A 17,485-nucleotide genomic window follows, 5' to 3' on the forward strand; every position below is an offset into this window, starting at 1 on the left:
TTGCTATGTGCCTGCCACTGTGTTATGTTACATTATCTTATTTAATCTTCACTATGGCCCTGTAAAGCAGGTACTGTAAGTCTCTCCATTTTATAGATGTGGAAGCTAATGAAAACAGATCAAATAATTTGTTCATGGTCACGATGGTGATGGAGCTGAGATTCAAACCCAGGACCCTCAGGCCCTCAAACTACACCACACTGGAGCAAATGTGAGTCGTGAATGAGGAACAGAAGCCAGGGAGGCTCCTACAAAAGGGTGACACCCAGGACCTGGACCGAAAAGGAGAAGAAAGGAAAGTCTCTGTCCCATCTTAACTCCCCCAGTGCCCTTCTCCAGAAAACTACAATTAAGAGGTCCTCATGTCTTTCTGTAGCTGGGAGAAGAGGGTCTGGATGTCCCTCCCTGGGTTCCCAGATCCCACCCACTAGTCTTAGCTGTACTTGGACACTATAGTGGTGTGGAAGGTGCGTACATATAATTATATTAAGATACATTAAATTGGTCAGAGAGTGAGCCAAGTCGTGGGGCACAGCCAGAGGTCATCCAGGGGGTGGAGGCAGGCACTTGGCTGGGATGTAGGAGTCTTGTTTCCAGGCTTCTGACCTAAGGAATGGCTGTCTTGGTCCCCAACAAGGAGTGCTAGGGCTGCTGGCTCCAGAGTCATCATTGGTTTGCCCAGGGTTCCAGGGCCTTGAAGGCAGCTCCTGGGCTGAAAGCCTTTGCCAAGTTCACCTTCTTGGCTCTTTCCACCTGGCCAGCCCAAAACAAAGGGGGGAAATACAAGAAAAAAGACAAGTCAAAACCTCAAATTATTGTTCAGCCACGCAGGGTGTACACACCCCTATACATATTTTTATTTTACACAAATAGGAACTTACTGCATAAGTTTTCTGCTGCCACCTTCCCCTTCTCTTTTTTAACAAGATGTATTAGAGCTATTTCCATATTGGTACATACAGTCCTGACTTGATTTTTAAAAAATTTTTTAAATGTTTATTTATTTTTGAGAGAGACAGGGAGTATGAGCATGGGACGGACAGAGAGATTGAAACACAGAATCCAAAGCAGGTTCCAGGCTCTGAGCTGTCAGCCCAGAGCCTGACATGGGGCTTGAACTCAAGAACTGTGAGATCATGACCTGGGCCGAAGTCAGACACTCAACCAACTGAGCCACCCAGGAGCCCAGGTGTCCTCATTATTTGCAATCCCGGCTAATTTATTGAAAGCTTATTCTGTCACACTTGTGAGGTATGTGCACTCTGATTTGTATTCTATAGATGAAGAAACTGTGGCTGCAAAAGCTTGAATAATGAGTCCAAGTCACAGAGACTATGAGTTCAGGACAGTAGCACCAGCACAAGGGTTACAGGACACGGTGGGTGGGAAACTTCCAGCTCGGAGTCTGATATGAGGTGATGCTCGATAAGGGCTATGTAAGAAGCTCTCCCTAAGAAGCGTTCACTGCTGGGCTCTGGACAGGAAATGGAATGCTGGGAACGAACCCTCAACCTTCAGCCATAATAAGGTTAGACATGGTTGGCTTTCTTTGGCTCAGGAACCAGTCAGGGAGGCAGAAGGCAACTTGAGGCAGCCTTCCCAATCACCCCTTTGACCCTCACCATGGCCCTGCTCTTGCCATGACCTGATGGGTCAGGTACTCCCGACACCTGTTACCGGCTAAAAACGAGTGTTCCTCCTCACAAGTGGCTCAGGGACTGACAGTTTCCAGAAACTCCACAGATCTACTAGGTGGAAAGAATCTATTCTCCATCTCCCACTGCTGACAAGCTAGGGGAGCAGCTGGAACAGGGGGCATGTGGGGTATGGGGTACTATCTGCCACCAGCCACCCCCCTCCCCCCGTGCTGCCCCACGGAGGGGTTAATGCAATAGACTGAGGCCAAGCCCTTGAGGCAAACTGCACTCTTGCTTTCTTCCTTCACTGACTTGCTTTCATCTCTTTGATTTTTCTCTTGGGATCAAAGAAAACATTGGAAAGAGGAAGGTTCTGTAGCCCTCCATTATCTGCCCCACCCCCCACTACCATTTATCTGAAGTCGAGCTGCCTCGGGGAAGGGCCAAGGCTGTTTTGTGCAAGAAAAAGGCAAAGGTACGTGGGAATTTTGTGGGCAAAGGATATTCAGAGATTGACATCTTTTCATTCGGAATGACCTCAATGGGTTAGGAATCGGAAAACCCACTGTCAATGTGGGCACTGGCACTTAATCAACCCCAGGGATGATTGGTATACTAAGGCCTGGGTGCCCCCCAATCTCCAGCACCCCACAGGGGGATAATCTTGCATAATAAGCTTAGTATAGACCAATAGACCTACTCTGTAGGTTCTGATTCAGATGGACAGACTGAGTAGATGCATTTGTCTCCCACTCTTTTTTTTTAAATGGCGTTAATAGCAATAACTCACATTTACTGTATGCTTATTATGTGCCAGGCACCATTCTGACTGTTTTCCCTGTATCCAGTTGTTCAATTCACACAACTGTGTGAGATGGGCATTATTATCTCCCTTTTCAGATGCTAGAGGGTGAAGAAAGAACCAATGGTGTCTCCTGTGAGGGAGCAGGTGAAATTTCTTTCCTGCAGGGAGAGCCCAGAGTGTGTTTATAGACGGATTGGGAGAGGGGAGGCTCAGGGCTGGCTCCCCCATGGTCAGTGCCTCCTATCTACGCCCAACAGCCTGTTCCCGCCCCACTGCAGGTAGCTGTGTGTCTTGACTCCCAGTCTAAGCCCTGGGTGCCCCCCAATCTCCAGCACCCCGCAGGGGGATAATCATGCATAATAAGCTCATCTAAATATTTTTTTGAACTAAATACACACTAGTATGAGCATCCTGCAAGTATCTCTTATATATTTAAAGGTTTTAAAAAAACATTTTTAAACTTCCCGGGGGTTGGCAGCAAGCATTCTCAGTTTAGGGAGTTCCATTTCCTGCCACAGGTGAATGTAACACATTTTTGTAGTAAGTGGGAGAAAGGAACGAAAAACGGGCAGAAACTCCCCATGCTGCTTCTGCAAAAACAAAACAAAAACAAAAACAAAACCCTTGGCTAATAGCAACAGCATTAACATACTTTCTTTACCATTTGCAAATCATCTTCAAGTGGCAGAGCTCTGGGCCTAAAATGGAAATAATTGCTTACCTGGTATGAATGACAGTGCTGTCACTGTCCCCCATCACATCTAACTCCATTTAACACTCCTTGTTTCCCCAAGACTGTCATCAGCTTGGATGACACACCAGCCCAGCCAGCTTCACCTTCTCCTCCACTCCTCCGATGAGCACAAGCCAGGAAGCCCTCCCCTCTTCTTCACACCACCTGTCTCAACTAAAAGCCCACAGAAAAGTCACTTCCACCATGAAGGCCTCCAAGCCCCACTGTCTCCCAGCTCCTCCTGCTCAGCTCTCTCTATGCCCCCCGAGTCCACAGGTGCCTGGATCCCCGGATGAAAGAGTCGGCCACTAATTCTCCTGCTCCCCTTAGTGCAGGCACATTGAAGTCCCAGCACCTGTATCACCAACCCCAATGAATCCCTATCACCAGAAACGCAGTGCTCACTGCTCCTGAGTCCCAGGCCGGGTGTCACATTTATGTGCTGGGAGGATGCCCTGTCATGATGACTGATGAACATTGTCAGAGATGGCCAGTCATTGTCCCTGTCCTTACCTTCTGTTTTACTCTCCTTTTTCGAAGAGTTCTGAATACTGCAAAGGCTCCCATTCACCACCTTCATCTTAGTGACCAATATATCCTGATGCTTCCTTAATGGTTTTTCTTTTTTTTTTTATGTTTTATTAATTTCTGAGAGAGAGAGAGACAGCATGAGCAGGGGAAGGTCAGAGAGAGAGGGAGATACAGAATCTGAAACAGGCTCCAGGCTCTGAGCTAGCTATCAGCACAGAGCCCGACACGGGGCTTGAACCCACTAACGGTGAGATCGTGACCTGAGCTGAAGTTGGACGCTTAACTGACTGAGCCACCCAGGCGCCCCTAATGGTTTTTCTTAACATGTTTATTTCACACATACACACATTTACTATTTTGTTATAAAGGACGCAACTCAGGAACAACCCAATGGAAGAGACAAGAGCCAAATGGAAGACAAGGCTTGGGCTGGGAGTGAGGAGGTCTCCAGCATAGGAAATTTTGTCCCGTGGAATCGGATGTGTTTGATGCTAAGTCCATGTTTTAAGAGGCATTATGTCATCTTCTTTTGTGTCTGTCTCCTTACTGCATGGAATAAAAAGAAATCAAGAGGTGGAGGAGGAATGAGTGGCTGTGTCTTCCTGCAGCATCTCCCTCTTATTTTCCTGTGGCTACTCAGGCTGGATAAATTGATTTCAGTCACAATTGTGAAAAGACAATCCTGATCATACCACAAGCAATTTCCCATCTATCTTAACAAAAAGAAAATTTCCAGATTCTGAGTGATTTGTCCATGCGCGTGCGTGTGTGTGTGTGTGCGCCCCCCCAAGACACAAATTGTTAAGAGAACAAAATGTGGAGGCTCCTGGGTGGCTCAGTCTGTTGAGCATCTGACTTCAGCTCAGATCATGGTCTTGCTGTTCGAGGGTTCAAGCCCTATGTTGGGCTCTGTGATGACAGCTCAGAGCCTGGAGCCTGTCTTCAGATTCTGTGTCTCTCTTTCTCTCTGACCCTCCCATGCTCACACTGCCGCTGTCTCTCTTTCTCTCAAAAATAAATAAAAACATTTAAAAAAAATGAAAAATGAAAGAGAACAAAATGTGCATAGCCGTTATTACATGGTTTCTCTATGTCCTCTGAAGAGGACATACTGTACAGGAAGCACAAAGTACTACATTAGAGGAGTATAAACAGGCAGTTCTGAAGAAATTATTTTAAACAAATAATTGCCAAAAGAACAGAGCTTGAAAGTCTTTTAAAAAAATTAAAAAGGAAGAAACCCTCAAGACAAATGATTGCCTGTTGTCAAAGGTTGCTTGTCCTTCAAGGAGAAAACAAGGTTCCAGTTTCCTTCTATTGCCAACCAGTGTGTGCAAAATGGTCATAAGCCACTATGCTTTCTCCGCTGTTCGAGTCTCCCCTCTTCATACTCTCCCTCCACCACGCCACCCCATTCCCCTCATCCCTGCATCACACAAGCTCTCTCCTGGAGAGAACATCCTGGCATCCAGAGTGGCGCCACCTATAGGACACTGTGCTGCTGGACAAGAGTTTTTCCATCTCCATGATAACTGTGTTCTGAACCAATTTCTCCCCACGTGTGGGGAGCCAGACAGCTCCCTAAGCCTTTCAAGGAGAAAAATGGTCTCGTTCTTCCAAACTCAGGGGTGAAGGGGTGTGGGGTGTGGGTTGGGGAGGAAGCAGTGAGCAATGGGAAAGAGTCACTACAAGCAATCCCTGAGCCAGAGGTAGGCAGTGGGGTTCACTGGACCCCCATTTCTAGGCATCCCGGCCAACCACAGTGTGAGAGAGACACACTGAATAGAGAGCCGGCTGAGAGGGCTGCCTGATAAGGGCCAGGATCTGGTGGGGACTATGACTCCACAGTGGTGAAGAAGTTTTCCTCTTCTCAGTTAGGAAGTACCCAGTTCAGTCTGGTGACCACGGGGAATTCACTTCACCCCTTGGAGTCTTGGTTTGCTAAACCAGAAAGGGTGAGATTCATCTAGATGACACTAGAGCTTTACCTTAAAGGTAAAACCAGCTGATGTGTATTAAGGACACTTATTAAACTGAACATAGTCTTACCATGTGATCCAGCAATCCCACTCCTTGGTATTTACCCAAAGGAATTGAAATCTGATGTCTACACAAAAACCTGCACACAAATACTTACAGCAGTTTTATTGGTAATTTCTAATACCTAGAAGAAACCAAGATATCCTTTAGTATATAATGGATAAACTGTGGAACACTCATTCAGTGGAATATTATTCAGCAATAAAAACAAATGAGCCATCAAACCATGGAGGTTTTTGGTTTTTTGGGTTTTTTTTTTAATGTTTATTCATTTCTGAGAGAGAGAGCATGAGCAGGGGAGGAGCGGTGGGAGAGGAGACAGAGGATCCAAAGCACACTTTACGCTGACAGCGAGCCTGATACAGGGCTTGAACGAACTCATGAGTTGTGAGATCATGACCTGAGCCAAAGGCCAACGCTAAATCGGCTGAGCCACCCAGGCGCCCCAGATATGGAGGAATCTTAAATAGCACTAAGTGAAAAAAGCCAATTTGAAAAAGTTATACTCTGTCTGATTCCAAGGATATGACATTCTGGAAAAGACAAAACCATGGAGACAATGAAAAGACCCGGGACTGCAGGGGTTTGGAGAGAGGGTGGGAGAGAGACGGAGCACGGGGGACTAGAGCCGTGTGACTATTCTGTATCATAGATACATTTCATTATGCCTTTGTCCAAACCCATAAAATAATGTACATCCAGAGTGAGCCATGGACTTTGGGTGCTTATGATGTGTCCGATTGGGTTCTTTAGTTGTAACAAAACTACCACTCTGCAAGGTGCGTTGACCGTGTGGGAGATTGGAGGGGGTGGGGCATGTGAGACCGCCCTGTACTTGAGGCTCAATTTTGCTGTGAACCTAAAACTGCTCTAAAAAAACAAAGTCTAAACTATAATGTCTAAAGATATGCCTTGTAGCATTTTTAAAACTTTTTATTACTCTGACTGGTGACCTCAGTTGCAGAGGGGGGCTGGTATTGTTTGACAGAACCTTCCTACCTTCCTTCTTTCCTTCCTTCCTCCCTTCCTTCCTTCCTTCCTTCCTTCCTTCTAGCCATCCTTCCTTCCTTTCTACTGAATCTTTAAACACAACCATATTTTCAACAAATTTTCCCTGTACTGGGAACTTCATAATTAATAGTAACACCTCCAGGAATGAAGACTTTACTCACAACAGGCCCCAGATGGAACAACAACATTGGGAAGCTACTTTAAAAGTCAGCTCCGCAACGCAGTTGGATCTCACATGTAACTAGGACAATCATGGCTGTAGGAGTGTGTGCAGGCTCCCTTAGGAGACCCCCAGGGTTTGAGGAGGACAAGCTCAGGAGGACGTAGGCCAGTGTAGGACACAGCATCCGTGGTGGCTCTGTTGGGGCTCAAAGGAAGCCCTCTGCCTTTTGTAGCCCCACCACATGCAAATACTGAGGGATCGATCACTCAGTGGCTGGGAAAGGCAGGATGGAAAGCCTGGAGTCGGATTTTGATCTGAGCAGGAGAGGGAAGCAAGGGGGCTTGGCCTGAGGCAGGGGAGAAGTTCTAGCTGAGGCCCGGTGCTGCAGCAGAGGCAGGCGGGTGAGCACAGAATGACCACACGGAGACAGGAGCAGGTCTGGGTCAGTGGAGGAGAGAGGGCCAAGCCCGAGCTCTAAATGCACACTGTGCTCTCACTGACCTCCCCAGCCCTGTACACGCTCACTGCTGGCTTCTGCCCAGCCTGGAGATGAACTTGGGCTTCTTCCAGCCCCATAGATAAAGCTGCTGGCCACTATGTCTCATGTGCAGGAGAGCAGGAAGCCTTTTTTTTTTTTTTTTTTTAGCCTCACAGCTGCCCCATGCCGCACTCTTGTGTCTCACTTTGGCCCCACCTTGCCTGCAGTGAGGGCTGCATACTGCATAGGTCAGCCTCTGTCTGTTTAAGGCCAAATCTCAATCATAGGTATGGATTAGATTTTTCTGTTAGAAGGGACTTCTAGAAGCACAGCTCAAAGCCACTTACGCCTGAAGGAAAGGTTGGAAAGAAGGGACAAATATCACCGAAGGCTCAGGAACCCCTGGATGGAAGGACCCAGAAGACAGGAGGGCTCTTTCCACCTGCTGTCTCTCTTTCTCCTGCCTCACACTTATGTCTTGCTATAAACTGACTTATCTTCATGACAAAATAAACAAATATGATCTCAATAAATTTGGAAAAGCATGGTTTCAATTTTAAAAAGTCCAACTTTTATCTATAGTTTTGGCTTCCAAAGACCCTCTCTGTCTTTAATCCAAGGGTTTCTTCCAAGAATGCCCTTGATGGACAGACAGCTGAGGTCAAATACTCAGCCCGGACCAATCAATTATGGCCCCAAGGCATGGTGATGTCATGTATTTCCTGAGGCCAACATTTATTAACCTATTGGTATTTCTGACATTTCCTGTCTTTTCTACCTGCTTGTTAAAGAGAATGCTGCCTTTATCCACTCAGAATTAAATTAGAAGATATACAAAAAAGTACTACATACATGTCCAGTGACATTATTTTTATTCATTAGAAACCCTCCAGTCTGCTGCCAACCAGCTCTGTTCTACATCTTTTAGGAGGGAGAATAGGGTTCAAAGAGACTGTATGGGAGAGGCTGCAAAGGTTGTAAAAGAGGCAGCAGTGGGAGGGAAGGAGAAGGGAAGACTTACAGGCCAGATGTGGGAGAGAGTCGGGGGGGTGGGTCACTTGGAAGAGGCTCTGGAGAAGCTGGGGTAGAGGAAATGGAGGAGGACAGGAAGTGGAATTTGCCAAGAACTAGGGTGGGCCATTGACTGGAATCTCTTCAATATTCTTCAGGAAATGTGACTAAATATTGGAATACCTGTAAATTTAATGTTGGTTCCTGGACAATATGTCACTCCATGCAGAGAATGGGCCATGTGGTCTATTCAGATACAGAATTCTGGGGGTAATCAAAGTGCTGATGCTGGTGTTAGTAGTAGTGATGATGATCAGCACATTCACTGAACATTTACATGTACCAGGTTCTCTGCCAAGTGCTTTGTGCATATCTGATCAACACTATAGAGCAGGTATAATTGTTGTCTTTCAAAAAATTGACAGATAATGAAACTGAGGCTTAGAGATGTTAAATAGTAAGTCGAAAGACATTGTTTAAGTGGTAGGGCTGGGATTTGAATTTGGGTAGTGTAATTTTGGCTATGAAATGGATAGGTGTATGAGACAGAGACAGCTGATAGGATGGGTATGTAATGTTGCTGCATGGGGAGATTAGGTTTTTGCTAGACAGACAACCCTGTTCGGCCAGGTAACTTTAACCCTAGCAGGGTTATAGCCTATGCTGGCTTCTCTAAGCAGAGGGCTACTCCTTGCCATTGGGGTCAGATTTAAATGTTCTCATGCATACTCTGGTTTCTCTTCAGATTATATAAATCTTTCACCTTTTTAATGTTCTCATGCTTTTTCAAAGTTCTTTGACAGTCTCCATTGACCTCCCTCCCTGAAACACAAGTCCTGAGCTGGCCTCACCAATCAACGCCAGCAAATGTGGTCCGGTGGCTCCCTGAACCAGCCATCCAGCTACCCAATCATCTTACCTGAATGCCTTTCTCCCAACCAGTCAGCAGCACCAGCCATCACCCAATCTGGATCCTCACTCATTTAAGGTAACATGACATCACAGGATTGGGCAGCATTGTAGTTAGGGAAAGGAGGGAAGTGACCTTCAAGAAGCTTTGTAGTAGCATTGGAACCACCTCCTGCTGGGCCAGCACCAAAGGCCTGGCAGCAGACATGGTGGTGAGAACCCAGAGAGAGAGGAAGCTAATGCTGACCACCACTCTGCAAAGAAACCTGGGGTTGTGAGACTGAGGAAATCCAGGAATAACTGAGGCAGTAGTGGGTTCTAGGGAGCTGAAGTTCTGCAACTTCAGGTTGAAATGAAGACAATGAAATATTCTGAAACTTATGTGCCCCAGAATCATAGGTCTTGCCTCTACTTTGTCTGTTTTAGGATGCTGAATTTTATCAATGTTATAGAATCCTTCTGAAGGTCACATTTTTGAATCCAGATTCATTGTTCTCAGCATCTCCAAGCCCAGAGTGACCACACGCAGGGCAACTCACATGTTACATGTTACATAGAGTCTTATACTGCTCAGCCCATGGTCAGGGGAAGAATTTGAAACACACAGAGATTTCTTCTCTAGCAAAAAGGCTACAAACTGGCAGACTGCCTAGGGTGCTAGTTAGTCCAAGCTCTTCTCTGAGAACTTCTTAGTGTATTAGCAAAGGACTCGTGTCTCTATCCCTGATTACCGCTGACTGCAATGAGGACCAGACTTCCCTTGGAGCAGCAGGATGAGGCTGAAGGGAGTACCCCATGGGACCATTGATTCCCTCATCATTATGGGTCAAGGCAGTTGTTAACTATGACAGCCAAAGACCCATTAGCGATAATGCAGTCAAAATGGAAACTCAAAGTGGCTCAAGTCTAAGACAAGAGCAAAGTCTGTGAATTAAGAGATTGAGTCATCCTTTCTAAGCCTAGGAAAAATATATCAATTTATAGATTGTCACCTCAGTACTTGAGAGGGAGTTCAGAGAAACTGAAAAAGGAGAGATATGCAGGAGTGGAAGTTGGCTTACCTTCTGCTTAGTCATTAATAATAATAATAATAATAATAATAAATACATAGATAATATTACCATGAGCCAGGCCCTGTTCTAAGCATTTTACATATAGAAACTCATTTCATCAGACCACTGTGTGACCACATCACTCATATGGCCAGTGTGGGGCTGCCCGTTCCTTAAAGTCTCTCCTTGATTTCTACCTTTTATAGGCAACCTGGGCTCATGTGCTATGAAGAATAGCTTAGTCATTAACCTGCAGTGAATGCTTGAAAATCTAACATGAGCCACTAAAGATATTATCTTTGGTTAAACACAAATCCATCTATAATGGGATAAACCTTTATATTAAAAAAAAAGAAAAGTTGTGTCAAATATCATCTGTGGGTTAGGCACTGTCATAAACATTATTTCATTAATCCTCAAGTCAGGTCGTATTTGGTGGAAACTGAATTTAAGAGAGCACAAGAAATTCACTCAAGTTCTCACAGTTAAAAAGTGGAGAGGCCAGCATCAAACTCTAACTACACCCAATATATTCTTACTACTGTACCTTACTACTTTAGCCGATGCTATCATATTTTCAGTTACCATTACTATTACATTATGTGCTTTCAATAAATGATGACTTTTTCAACATAACCACAACATGATTGACATATCCAATAAAATTAAAAATAATTCACAATAAAGCCTTGGTTGTCTTGTATATGTCTTTTTAAATTGGCTTGTTCAGGGTCTCCTGCGTGGCTCAGTTAGTTGAGCATCCAACTCTTGATTTCAGCTCAGGTCATAAACCCAGGTAATGGGGTCCAGCCTTGCACTGAGCCCCGAATCAAGCTACATGTCAGGCTCCACATAGAGCCTGTTTAGAATTCTCTCTCTTTTCCTCTGCCCCTCCCTTATGCTTGTGTGCTTTCTCTTTCTCTCTGTCTCAAATAAAATAATAAAATAAAGTAAAATAACATAAAAATGAAATAAAATAATAAACAAATTGGCTTGTTCAAATCAGCATCCAAATACGAGCCACACACCTCATTTGGTTGATTAGTCGTTTTCACACTTTGATTTAAAAAAATATTTTTTTAGGGGCACTTGGGTGGCTCAGTCGGTTAAGCATCCGACTTGGGCTCAGATCATGATCTCACAGCTCATGAGTTCTAACCCCATGTCAGGCTCTGTGCTGACAGCTCAGAGCCTGGAGTTGGTTTTGGATTCTGTGTCTCCCTCTTGCTCTCTGCCCCTCTGCCACTCATGCTCTATCTCTCTCTGTCTCTTGAAAATAAATAAACTCTAAAAATTTTTTCAATTTTTTTGAAAAATTTAAAACCTACAGAAAATATGAAAGAATAATATAAGTTAACACATGTATATCTTTAAAAAATTTTTCGATGTTTATTTATTTTTGAGAGAAAGCAAGAGACAAAGTGCAAGCAGGGGAAGAGCAGAGAGAGAGAGAGAGAGAGAGAGAGAGAGAGAGAGTGTGAAGCAGGCTCCAGGCTCTGAGCTGTCAACACAGAGCCCAGTGCAGGCCTTGAACATATGAACCGTGAGATCATGACCTGAGCCGAAGTCAGATGCTTAAACAACTCCGTCACCCAGGCACCTCACCACATGTATATCTTTTAATAAACATCTATGGTATGTGTCCGCTATGCATCTTGGTAAGTGTCTAAAATTTCTTTTCATCTATAATTGTTCCACTTCTCTTTAAGAAATATCATTTTATTTCTGGATTAAACTAAGTCACTTGACCTATAAAATTTTCCAGGTACTTAATATATCTGGTTAACTTACTCATGGTATCATTTGACATATTCCTCTATCCTCCCCTATTTCTGGAGAACTGGGTCTTACATCTAGTATTTGATTACACCCAGATTCTTCATTTTTGGGGAGGTGGAGACTAATACTTCATAGGTGATGTTGTACACTTGCTGTTGTATCACATCAGGATGTGCATGACACGTGCTTCCTTTGTCCTTGATCTTTGGGTGCGGATGGTGTCAACCTGATCCATACGTTATAGAATTCCCCATCAACACTAACCTAATGGCTTTAGTAGCCTTTGGTGACTGTTACCTCACCAGTTTGTTAGGGTTTGCAAACCAATGAGTCCCAATGTTATCACTCCTACTGCACTTACTAGCTGTATGTCTTCCGTGAAGAACTTTCCCACAGCAGCTATTTGGTTGCCATGAGGAACAGTTTAAGAAAGGCAGGATAACTACTAGATTATTCTCCTTTATTTGATAATTTTCAGAATAATGAGTTGGTGTTCTGGCAACTTCCAAAGGTAACTAAGGAGGGTTTACCTATTGTGGCATTGGAGAAGGGGTACAACGACATGGAATATCATGACGAACCCAAGGACTTTTCCATATTTCAATCCATTGCAGTATATTTTTTATGTTCAGACTGTCTCATCCTTGGTAAGTGGGGGCCTCCTCATGTTAGCTGCCATGTCATTTTGATGTGATCATAGTAATCTTTGACAGCTCCTTTGTTTTCAGGCATGACAAGATGTTCCAGCTCAAGGAGCCCTTGTTCCCTTCAGTGGGAAATGGCATCTAGAAACTATAATCTGGGAACTGGAGTGTTTGTTGTTATCAAATTATCACTGCTTGCAAACCTTTTCAGTGGACATCACTGGGAAATACCAAATTTTTAGACAATGAAAAATAAATCACAAGTTAATACTGATATTTTCAATGTGAAGTAAGAATAATGGGATTCTATTTAAAATTTCCTGATTTTATTCATTTATATGTCTATGTTTTATCTCCTGGCACTGAAAATCTTGGTCTCTTTTATTTATTTATTATTATTATTTTTTGAAGTTTATTTATTTTTGAGAGAGAGACAGAGCCCAAGTAGGGGAGGGGCAGAGAGAGAGGGAGACACAGACTCTGAAGCAGGCTCCTGGCTGAGCTGTCAGCACAGAGCCTGACACAGGACTGTACCTCACAAACTGTGAGATTATGACCTGAGCTAAAGTCGGATGCTTAACTGACTGAGCCACCCAGGTGCCCCATCTTGGTTTTTTTTTTTTTTTTTAAATAAGATTAGGGCAACCATATTTGTTTTATCTTATGTTCTGGTTTCAAAATAATATCAGTATTACTACCAACAACTAGAACACAGAAAGCAGAGTGAGGTCTCTGGATATCTTTGTGGTTCTTTTTTGTCCTTTGAACAGATCCCACTAAGGGTGCAGAATGCAAATACTGTGGCATAATCGTTTGAAATACACCTCCTAAGGGTAATTTTGCCACTAACTAGATAGGTAAGTTCTTTTTGTTTTTAGTTTGCTCTCCATTTTTAGGGGATTCTTTTTATTTAGATAAAACATTTAGTGGTTCCAAAAATCAAACAAAAAACAAGGTACATTCAGAGAGGTCTAGCTTCTATTCAACTCCCTTCTCTCCGGTCCTCTCTCTTCCCCAATGATAACTTTAAAATTTTTTAAACATTTTTTCATTTTTTTGAGAGAGAGATAGAGTGTGAGTGGGGGAGGGGCAGAGATGGGGCGGGGGGAGGACACAGAATTTGAAGCCCTAATGGTAACTTTTAAAAAATGAGTGTGGGGGTGCCTGGGTGGCTTGGTCGGTTAAGCGTCATGACCTCGCGGTTCGTGGGTTCTAGCCCTGCGTCGGGCTCTGTGCTGACTGCCAGCTCAGAGCCTGGAGCCTATTTCAGAGTCTGTATCTCCCTCTCTCTCTGACCCTTCTCTGCTCACGCTGTCTCTCTCTCTCTCCTAGAAATAAATAAAAATATTTTTTTAAAAATGAGTGTGTGTGTGTGTGTGTGTGTGTGTGAGTCTACAGCAGTTTGTGGAGATCTTTCTCATTCTCTATGACAGCAGCATGGTATTCAATTCTAAGTATGTTGCATAGTTTATTCAACAGATTCCTTGTTCGTGGATATTTGGGTTGTTTCCAGTCTTTGTGCTTAGTGATTAAGCATACATCACCAAATATTGCTTCCAATGTGTCTGTGAGGTAAAGTCCTAGAGGTGGACTAACTGGGGCAAAGGGCAAATTCATTTGTAGCTGTGCTGAATAGTGTCAAATTCCCGTTGTTACTAGTTCTATTTTGAACTACTTGGAACTAATGTGTACTGAGCATACTGTGCCCACTCTGTGCTCAGCATTGTGTGGGCTGTTTATGAATATTAACATCTGGGAGATTCTGCTCCACCTGATCTTTGGAAAACTTGACAGCTTTACTAATCAGCTAGGTTTTCAGCCAGGTTGGACCTCCTGTCCTCCTTCTTCTCTTCTTTGAAACGGCAGTCCAGTTTGGTGTTATAAGCTCATGCCAGGGCGGCAGGTATGAGCAGAACTGTGTTCCCTGGAGTGGGCTCAGAGACCTTGTTAAATGTGAGCTGCAGCCAGAGGCAATGTTTCTATGTATTGAACCTAGTGGAGATGGTCATAAGCACAAAATTCATCACACATGTGGGACTTATTCATAGCAACCAAAAATGAAAGAAAACTCTGAGTCGTGATTTCTGGGTGCAGATTTTGACCAAGTTTATACTAGAGATTTGTAGTTGGGAGATTAGAGGAGTAAAGGCCCACTGACCTAAGTCCATAGCTACCAGATCCTTCCTGTATGTGCTTTTCAAGTTCTTCTATGATTAAAAGCTGCCCAACGTGGTGGCTCCCATCCTCCATTTTCAAGACTACCTTCCCATACATGAAGTTGTTGGTGAGATTGCAGGTCTTCCCCTGTACATGACTGACTTTATTTAACCTTCACAACAGTAATTCTATGAGGCACGTCTTGTTATCTGCACTTTCTAGGAGAGAAACAAGGTTCAGAGAGGGGGACTGGCCCATTTTCAAATATTACATAAACAGTGAAGTCAGCCCATGCTCTTAACTGTTGCACTGAGGTCCAAAGCCTGTGAGAGGGACAAGGCACACACAGAAGCTAGCTCCAAGAGTCTAGTAACTGTCACACCCTCTAATTCCCATATATTTCTTAGTCTGAAGAAGGAGACCTTAGGAGGTATATTGGGCTGAATAATTACCCTGCACTGTGGGCTTGTGTTTCCTCACTGAGTTCCCAGAGCTCACCATTGGACCCTGTTCACCCTGATGTCCAGCCACCCACAGACTCAGGCCTCTCCCTCTCCTGCTCCCAAACCCAGGAAAGACAGGCCAAGCAGGCCAATGCTTTTAGGGTGCAGAGGCTAGAATGCACCTTCATGACCCACGGCAGCCATATGGCACTTATACAGGCACTAAGCTGCACCTTTTCTCCCTTACTTCTTGTCCCTCTCCCCATGTCCTTGTTTCTGACCAGATTCATGGTCCTCATGCCATTCCCAACCAGAAATGGCCAGATCCCTCCACTCTTCATGCAATTCCTAGATTGAACCCTGTACAAATCTAGATAGCCAGCTGTAAGTTTAGGAAGTGCCCACCCACCTGCAAAAACTGCCCAAAAAGTCCAGGTTCTGGGCGCCTATTTCTATTGGGCCAATACTCAATGAGTGTTCATCATTACAATTATTGGTAGCAGTACATGCATTCTTAGGTTTGGTATGTGATCATTTCAAGTGATAGCCAGGACCTACAAACTTAGCTATAGGATTCCAAAGACCAACGAGACTGGTGGGTAGAATAGATGATCAAGTAACATCTGAAAAATCACCGCCTTGTGGCTTTTGATGATCATTAGGTCCTAAGTCACAAGCCAGGAGATTCCTTTCAATACTTTTATGGGCCAAGGATCATACCTGCCTAACCTTCTTTTAGTTTATGGTGCCTTCTGAGCATTTGGAGTCTAACAGGGTCTGGATTGTTACATTTGTTGTTCCAGGTGGTATGACTGTGCCAAAAGCCACAAGCATGTAGTGTAAAGTCTGGGTAAACTCTGATTTCACAGCTCAGACTTCTGGAGGGACCCCTTGACCACTTTCTCCCTCAGTGTGGCAGCAGGGCCATGAAAGACTCATTAGGAGTGACTCTAGTTGCGGAACTGGACCTTGGCTATGACTGAGAAACACTGTAGAAGAAGAATCTGGGAGCTACAACCTGTGGACTGAACCTTTTACTGGGTGTAACACTGAGCTCCTTTGGGAAGTTAACAGAGGGGGTAAAAATGAATAACCTGTCATCCATACTTATCCACTATTCAGAGTCCTGGTTAATAATGAAATTATGTGTACAGTCACCTAAACCAAAGACCTAAGAGTATTCTAAATTCATTCTTGATTTTCTTTTCCTCCATTTATGTAAGTAGCCACTAAGTCCTCTAGTTTTCCATATTAATCTTCTCCTATCTGACTGCCATGGCTTTGGTTCAAGCCTTCAGTATTACTCAGCTGCTTCAGTCACCTCCTGACTGATCTCTGCCTTCAGTCCTTTCACCCAGTCACCAAACCTGATCATGTCACTCTCAGGTCCAAAACACCTTTCACATTTCTCCATGGTCTGGAGTATCCAAACTCTTTGGCACAGAGAGAAACTGTCCCCAGATGCCCTGCCCAAGATCTATCCCCTGCCAATCTCTCCCGTCTCACTTCTCACCATTCCCCACAGGTACTCTACAAGTCAGGATAGGTTGGGATATACTGTAGTAACAAACAACTCCCCAGATCTTATGTTTCAATGTACCACATCCTTGCAACGAAGGTAGAAAGTGTAATTTCAAACATGCTGGGAAAGAGAGGAGAACCAAATATTGTTGAACCCTAGTAATGTCAGCTTGTGTCCCGTATGCCCCAGGTATTCCAAGCACCTGGGGCCACTTTAGCATACCCCGCCATGCAATGCCTCTGTGCCACTCTCTGGAATCCTTCTCTCCCCTCTGCTTTCCCTTCTCTCCCAGCCTCTCTTTCTTCGTCAACACATCATCTGGATAATTCTCTTACTTGGTTTTCAGAAATCAGACTGAGTGTCTCCTCTATGAAGCCTTCCTTGATAGCCCTTAGGCCCCAACAATGAATGGCTTCCCTTTCCATGTTGACATTTATTGATGTTATCTGTCCTTCCTGCTTCCTTATATCCCAAGATCCTAACACAGACCCTGACAGTAGCAGTTGCCCAGTAAATGTGTATAGAATCACACTGAATGAATGAGTGCAGCCCTTTGGGGGGGTGGGGGGG

General features: G+C 44.3%; 1 long non-coding RNA gene across 1 annotated transcript in view; it reads right to left on the bottom strand.

The window, feature by feature from the left end:
• Nucleotides 1-476: 476 nt before the first annotated feature.
• Nucleotides 477-17,485, bottom strand: part of LOC144244709 (uncharacterized) — a 50,557-nt gene continuing 33,548 nt past the window's right edge. Inside the window, exon 3 of the long non-coding RNA XR_013339030.1 lies at nt 477-753. This is a non-coding gene — a long non-coding RNA (uncharacterized LOC144244709). The remainder of the gene's footprint in view (nt 754-17,485) is intronic.

This window comes from Crocuta crocuta, unplaced genomic scaffold (genome assembly GCF_008692635.1).
Source record: "Crocuta crocuta isolate KB4526 unplaced genomic scaffold, BGI_CrCroc_1.0 scaffold147, whole genome shotgun sequence".
Lineage (NCBI taxonomy): Eukaryota > Metazoa > Chordata > Mammalia > Carnivora > Hyaenidae > Crocuta > Crocuta crocuta.